Genomic DNA, 6,655 nt, shown 5'->3' on the forward strand with positions numbered 1-6,655 from the left:
TTATATTTAAAAACCCTGCACATGTTTAATGTATGTAATTTGATACATCTGGAGATAAAACAGAAAAACACCCATGATATCATCAACAGAATCAAGGCAATAAATATATTTATCATCTCCAAAAATTTGCTTGCTTTTCTTTTATTTGTGGTAAGAATAATTAACATCCATACACCTAACAAATTTTTAAGTGCATAATACTGTACTGTTAACCACACGCACTATGTTGTACACAATTTATTTATCTTGCATACCAGAAAATGTATTCCCAGTGAGCAATAACTTTCTATTTCCCCCTCCTCCCAGTCCCTAGAATCCACCATTCTATTTCCTGCTTCTGTTAGTTTGATTATTTTAGATACCTCTTATTACCAGAATCACACAATAGTTGAACTTCCATGACTAGCTTAGTTCACTTAGTTAATCCCCCAGATTCATCCATGTTGTCACCAATTTCATTGTATGTAAATCTTACATTTTCTTTACCTACTCATCCACTGATGGACACTTAGATTAATTCCATATCTTGGATATCATGAATAATGCTGCAATAAACATGAGATCGCAGATATCACTTTGACATCCTGATGTCAGTTTTTTTGATATATGCACATAAATGGGATTTCTGGATGATATGATATTCTGTTTTTATTTATTTTTATATTGTTTTTAATAGCAGCTGCACAATTTTACATCTCCTTCAACAGTACACAAGGGCTCTGATTTCTTCACAATCTCATGTGCACTTGATTTTTTTTGTCTGTTTGTCTTATAGTCAGCTTAATGAGTGTGAGATAACATCTTATTGTGGTTTTGCTTTGCATTTCTATGATAATTAGTGATTTTGAGCATCTTTTTATATACCTAATGGCCATTTGTATGTCTTATTTGAAGAAATGTCTACTAAAGGCAATTGTCCATTTTTAAATAGGGCTATTTGTTTTGTTGTTTTTTTGATGGCTATTGAGTCACAAGAGTTTCTTACATATTTGGATATTAACCCCTCTTCAGATAAATGGTTTGAAAATATTTTTTCTTATGTCATAGGTTGTCTTTTTACTTTGCCGAGTGTTTGCTTGGTTGTGCAGTAGCTTTTTAATTTGATGTTGTCTCACTTGTCTAGTTTTGCTTTTGCTAATAACACCAAAAACCAAATGAATCTAATGGGCATATTCGAAAGATTTCACCAAAGGGCAGCAGAATACATATTCTCTTAAGTTCTCATGGAATGTTCTCCAGGAGAGATCACATGGTAGACCACAAAACAAGTTTTGACATATTTTAGAAGATTGGAATCATATCAAGTATCTTCTCTGGTCATAACAATATGAAACTAGAAATCATAAGAGGAGGAAAATTTGAATATCCACAAATACATGAAAATTTAAAAATACATTCCTGAATAATCAATGGGTCAAACAAGAAATCAAAAGGGAAATAAAAAAGTTATTGTAATGCAAACAAAGATGAAAACACAACATACCAAAAGTTATGGGATGCAGCAAAAGTAATTATAAGAGGAAAGTTTACAGCAATAAATGTCTACATTAAAAAAGAAAATCTCAAAGAATTAGTTTAACATTATTCCTAAAGAAAGTAAATAGGGAAGAACAAATAAAACCCCAGATTAGCTTAAGGGAGAAAATGATAAAAATTAAAACAGTAATAAATCAAACAGAGGTGACAAAGACTATAGGGAGAAAAAAACAATAAAATTAATAGTTGACTTTTTTGAAAAAATAAAATTGAGAACTTCACAGCTAGTCTAAGAAAAAAGAAACAAGATTCAAGTAAACCAAATCAAATAAATTATAACAGATACCCCAAAATAAAAATAGTCATAAAGGAAAATTATAAGTAATTATATGCCCACAAATTGGATAACCCAGAGAATATGGATAATTCCTATAAAAACATAACCTGCCAGGATTGAGTCAGGAGAAATATAGAGCCTGATGAGATCAATAACAGACACAGGAATTAAAGAAGTTATCAGAAACCTTCCAACAACAACAAAAAAGCCCAGGACCAGATGGCTTCATGCCTAAATTCTACTAAACATTCAAATAAAAATTAATACTAATATTTTAAAATGCTTTCAAAAAGTACGGCTAGAAGAAATCCTTTCAAATACATCATATGAAACCAGAATCACCTTGATCTCTAAGCCAGAGAAGACCTCACAAGAAAAGACAACTACAGGCCAATTTCTCTGATGACCACTGATGCAAAAGCTCTTAATAAAATATTAGCAAACCAAATCCAATAACACATCAAAAAGATTATAAATCAAGACTAAGTGGAATTTATCTCTGACATGAAAGACTGGTTTAACATACACAAATTAATCAATGTGATACATCACATTACTTAAATGACAGATAAAAACCACAAGATCGTCTTAATTGGTGTGGAAAAAGCACTTGATAAAGTCCAGCATTCTTTCTTGATAAAAACACATAACAGTTTAGATATAGAAGGAAATTTCTTCAATATAATCAAGGACTATTTTAGTGGGAGAAAAGACATAAATTATTTAACCTGTGTGTATGGGAGGCTTCAGAATGAAGGCCCACGCCCTCAACAAGGTACAGAAGCTTATGTACCATCTCAGAGATGCAGAAAGAATGCAGGTTTAAAGCATGGGCAAAAACAGATTATGTGGCTAAATCAGGTTTAGTGCAAGACAGATTATGACAGGGAGAAAGGAAGAGGCCTGGCTAGCAAAGGTGGCTTTGTTATGTAGATGAAGTCTCATAAGCAGCAGCTCTCAGAGAAAATTGATGGTAAGTGTTTCTTTCCAGGCTTTTAAAGGTGTCAAACTCTCAGTCTCTCTTAGATCCAGGAAAAGCCTAGAAAGGAAAGACCTGGGTGCATTAGTGGTAATTCTCTACAGATGCATATTTCCCCCACTAAAGACAAATTTGCAAGGCCACTTCTGTCTGCTGGCTCCATTGTAGCCATTTTAAAATATGTCAAAGAAATATATGTTGAGGTACAATATTTTGATTTCCTTCAGTCCCTACTTTGAAACTTAAAAACAAATTTCATATATTAAAAGCCCACCTGATAGCTTTGGAAAGATTTGGATTAGAGGTTGTTAGATAGAGGTAGACAAAGGAGTGAAAAGACAAATTGAAATAAACAGAAAAGAACAAATTTAAATATGTTGTTCTATATCTTCTTCTAGTCAGTCCTGAGAATAGACCAGTTCAGTTAAACCACTGTCTCCCATTCCAGGAGGTGCCATTGCATGGGCTAGGCCCCTATATATGATGCAGGCGAACAGATCTTTAGTAAGAGGTTATTTCTAGAGAAACAAGAAAAACAAAGGTTAATGTGCAGAGCAGTCAGTCTATAGACTGTTTTTTCTAGTCTCTGAAGCATCTTCAGTTTGCAGTGGCAATATGACAGTTTTCTAGATTATAGTTCAAATCAGGCATTCAAATGAACTTTCTGGGGAGTCAGTACATCAACAGGCAGGCATGAAGGTTGTATTATTTCTGTATATATGTTTCTGTTATTTCTCCTGAAGTTTTTGTCTACCTGCAGTTTGCAGGGCTTTAAGAAAACCAGTTTTAATTTCTAGTGATTCCAAACCAGAAAAATGGAAGAAACATTTGAAATCATTAGTTTGGAGACCTGTAGACAGGAAAGAATTCAGGATCCAATCTAAATTGTAGACAAATAGTAAAAACTCAAAAATAATGAACAATGCTAGAATCTAATAGCAGGTATACTATAGTTTCTTTTGAAACATAATTTTTCTCTCTCCAGTCCCCCATTTTTACCAACAACAAATCATAGTAGGACTAATTGATTTGGAAAATCAATTTTAGTCTTATTATATTTGGCCTGATTATTTGCATAAAGTACAGAAAGAATAATTATTGGCCACATAGACTTATTTGACTTATTTGATATGTGAAAACCATACAGGAAGCATTGTCAAACATGAAATTGTTTTTAACATTCTTTGGGTTATATTTATATAAATGTGTTAATAATATGCGTTCCAAAGTTGCATGAGATTCCTATAATTCTGAAATGTCTTAGCATATGCTATCAGCAATAATAATTATTATGTTCAATTGTTGTGTGCCACAGAAATAGCCAAATTTCCTTGTTAATTTTGTCTTTGGCCTTTTTAAATTTTGTCTTGGACTTTTTCAACCACAGACAGTTATTGTTTTCTTTCTTTCTTCTCAAAAAGCAGTTTGTGGTTAGCTACAGTCCAATTCTTGCTTCTTTGGTGGAGTTCATGGATAGGACCCTGACAGATTCTCCTGAATGCAGGATTCTGATAACTTTAGAGTTTGTGCCATTGGACTACACAAGAAACTTCCAGGACTCTCATTGGAGAGTTGATGTGTTCATGAGGATTGCGGATCCAGTATTGGACAGAGCAGTAGTTAATTGCATGGGATCAAACTAATAGAAAACTAAAGTAATTGTTTTGACTTTTTTGCATAATACATTACTGCTGGCATGTGAGGTGGCTTTACAAATTCTGCCATATGCACTGCTGCTTTTAAATGTCCTAATGTTTGGCCTGGGTGCCAAAAAAGATAAAGAAATAAAACAGGTGCCGTTCATGTAAATCCCATGGAAACTTCCAGAATCTGGAGATGAAGCAATGACAGCCAGATTCTCTGTCCTAACTCAGCAAGCAACAGCAGCCATCAGCAGTCAGAACACAAAACTCCAACATTTAGAGGACAAGGTCCTGAATTCTCACCCTGGCTCTAGCAAGCTGCACCAGAAAGATAGGCCCACTTGCCTGCCAGAGGGCTGTGAGGTAGAGAATGTGTAGTCACTGCAATTGACCAAAACTAACCACAATTTCCCAGCCAAGCCTTCCTCTGGAAGCTGAAAGCATTAAAATATACTCCAGAGGTTCAATCGCTACTTCAGACAGTTTCTGTTCAGTATAATTGTATTCAAGGTAGAAAGACGGATTCATAGTGTCTCCTCCTCTGCCATCTTCCCTGACATTACTCCTTACTTGGGATTTAAGTGCAGCTAGAATGATCTTTGTGCAGATCTAATGAATCTTTATTCATTAGAATGCCAAATCGCCAAACTGGACTTGGGAATATGGTTGATTGGCACTTATGTCCTTGTAGTGCACCCTCTGCTGCAGAATCTGAAAGCTAATTTTTTTTACAACTCCTTGGCAGCTCATATTCTGGATCCACCAATTAGCTGCATTTCATTTGAGACTTAGAAGAGGAAATTGAGGAAAGTGCTATACAGGCATATGTTGTTTTACTGTGTTCCACTTTATTGTGATTCACAGATATTGTGGTTTTTACACATCAAAGGTTTATGTCAACTCAGTATCATGCATGTCTATTAGCACCGTTTTTTCAACAGCATGTGCCCAATTTGTTAGCATTTCTTAGCAATAAAGCATTTTTTAAATTAAGTTCTATATATTGTCTTTTTAGGAATAATGTTATTGCACACAATACAGTATAGCACAAGCATAACTTAATATGCACTGTGAAAACAAAACATTCAAATGATTCGCTTTATTGTGGTGGTCTGAAACCAACCCCACAATATCTTCAAGGAATGCCTGTGTTGTATCTGTTCTTAACATCTTTGGTTATCAACAAGGTTATGTCATATTGTTTTCCTGTGGTGTTGTATCTAGTTTCCTGGGTAGTAAATTTGGAGTCTCAGGTTCCTGCCACCTGCAGCTATGTTAGTGTTGGTAGCTATGACAGCTTCTTGGATCACAGGTTGTGCAGTGGATTTGCATTGTGTAGGTCTTGAGAACCCCTACTCCAGGCTGCAGAAGTGTCAGTTGTCTGAGATTCTGACAGTCTCCCAAGAGGTCCTGAGTAAAGTTCCCTCTTTCAGTCCTTCTGGAGATCTTAAAAAGCACCTTATTCTCTGATTAAATACCCTCCCGATAACATGCTCCCATGGGATCTGTTTCCTGCAATGATTCTGATTGTCACTTGTGTGATAGATGAAACAATTAGGTTGCATTACAACCTGTAGGAAGAGCACAGAGGAAGAAGTGATGGAGTCCAATGAAACTTCTTCATCCTAAGTAAAGTATTAATCAAATTTTATGTGGATCAGATAAAATACTAATATTGAGCTCCACTTCCAGATATTTTATCTCCATATGGTGATTTGAGCTCATGTATTTCCCTTTTTACCCAGCTTGATTAGAAACTCTAAGAGGAGAACTGCACATTGTATGTAGGAAAATTGATCCCATGACCTGTTTTTAGAAGAACATATTCTAACTTCATAGGAATAGAAAAAGTGAGTTACTTGAACTCATATTGCTCTTCCCTAAGTGTTAAGTAATTATTCCATTTTATTCATAATTTATCTATGCCATTCCAGGAAGCATAGCACTATATGTCTCCGAAATTTTCATCTATTATATCCTTAGAATAGTACCTGGTATTCTAATGTCATTGACCAATAATGTTAATTAATGTTATTACTATCACTATACATAGTTCACCTAATTTGATATTACAAAGCCCATGATTTCTGCCCAATGGGCATGGTGTAGAAATTATGTATTTTAAGTTGCTGTGTGTTACTCTGGTGACCTAATCAAGTTGAATGGTTGATTATAGTTTCATGAATTTACCGTCTGCTGTTATTTGTTCCAGGTTATGTT

This window comes from Pan paniscus, chromosome 7, assembly GCF_029289425.2.
Source record: "Pan paniscus chromosome 7, NHGRI_mPanPan1-v2.0_pri, whole genome shotgun sequence".
In the NCBI taxonomy this organism is placed as follows: Eukaryota; Metazoa; Chordata; class Mammalia; order Primates; family Hominidae; genus Pan; species Pan paniscus.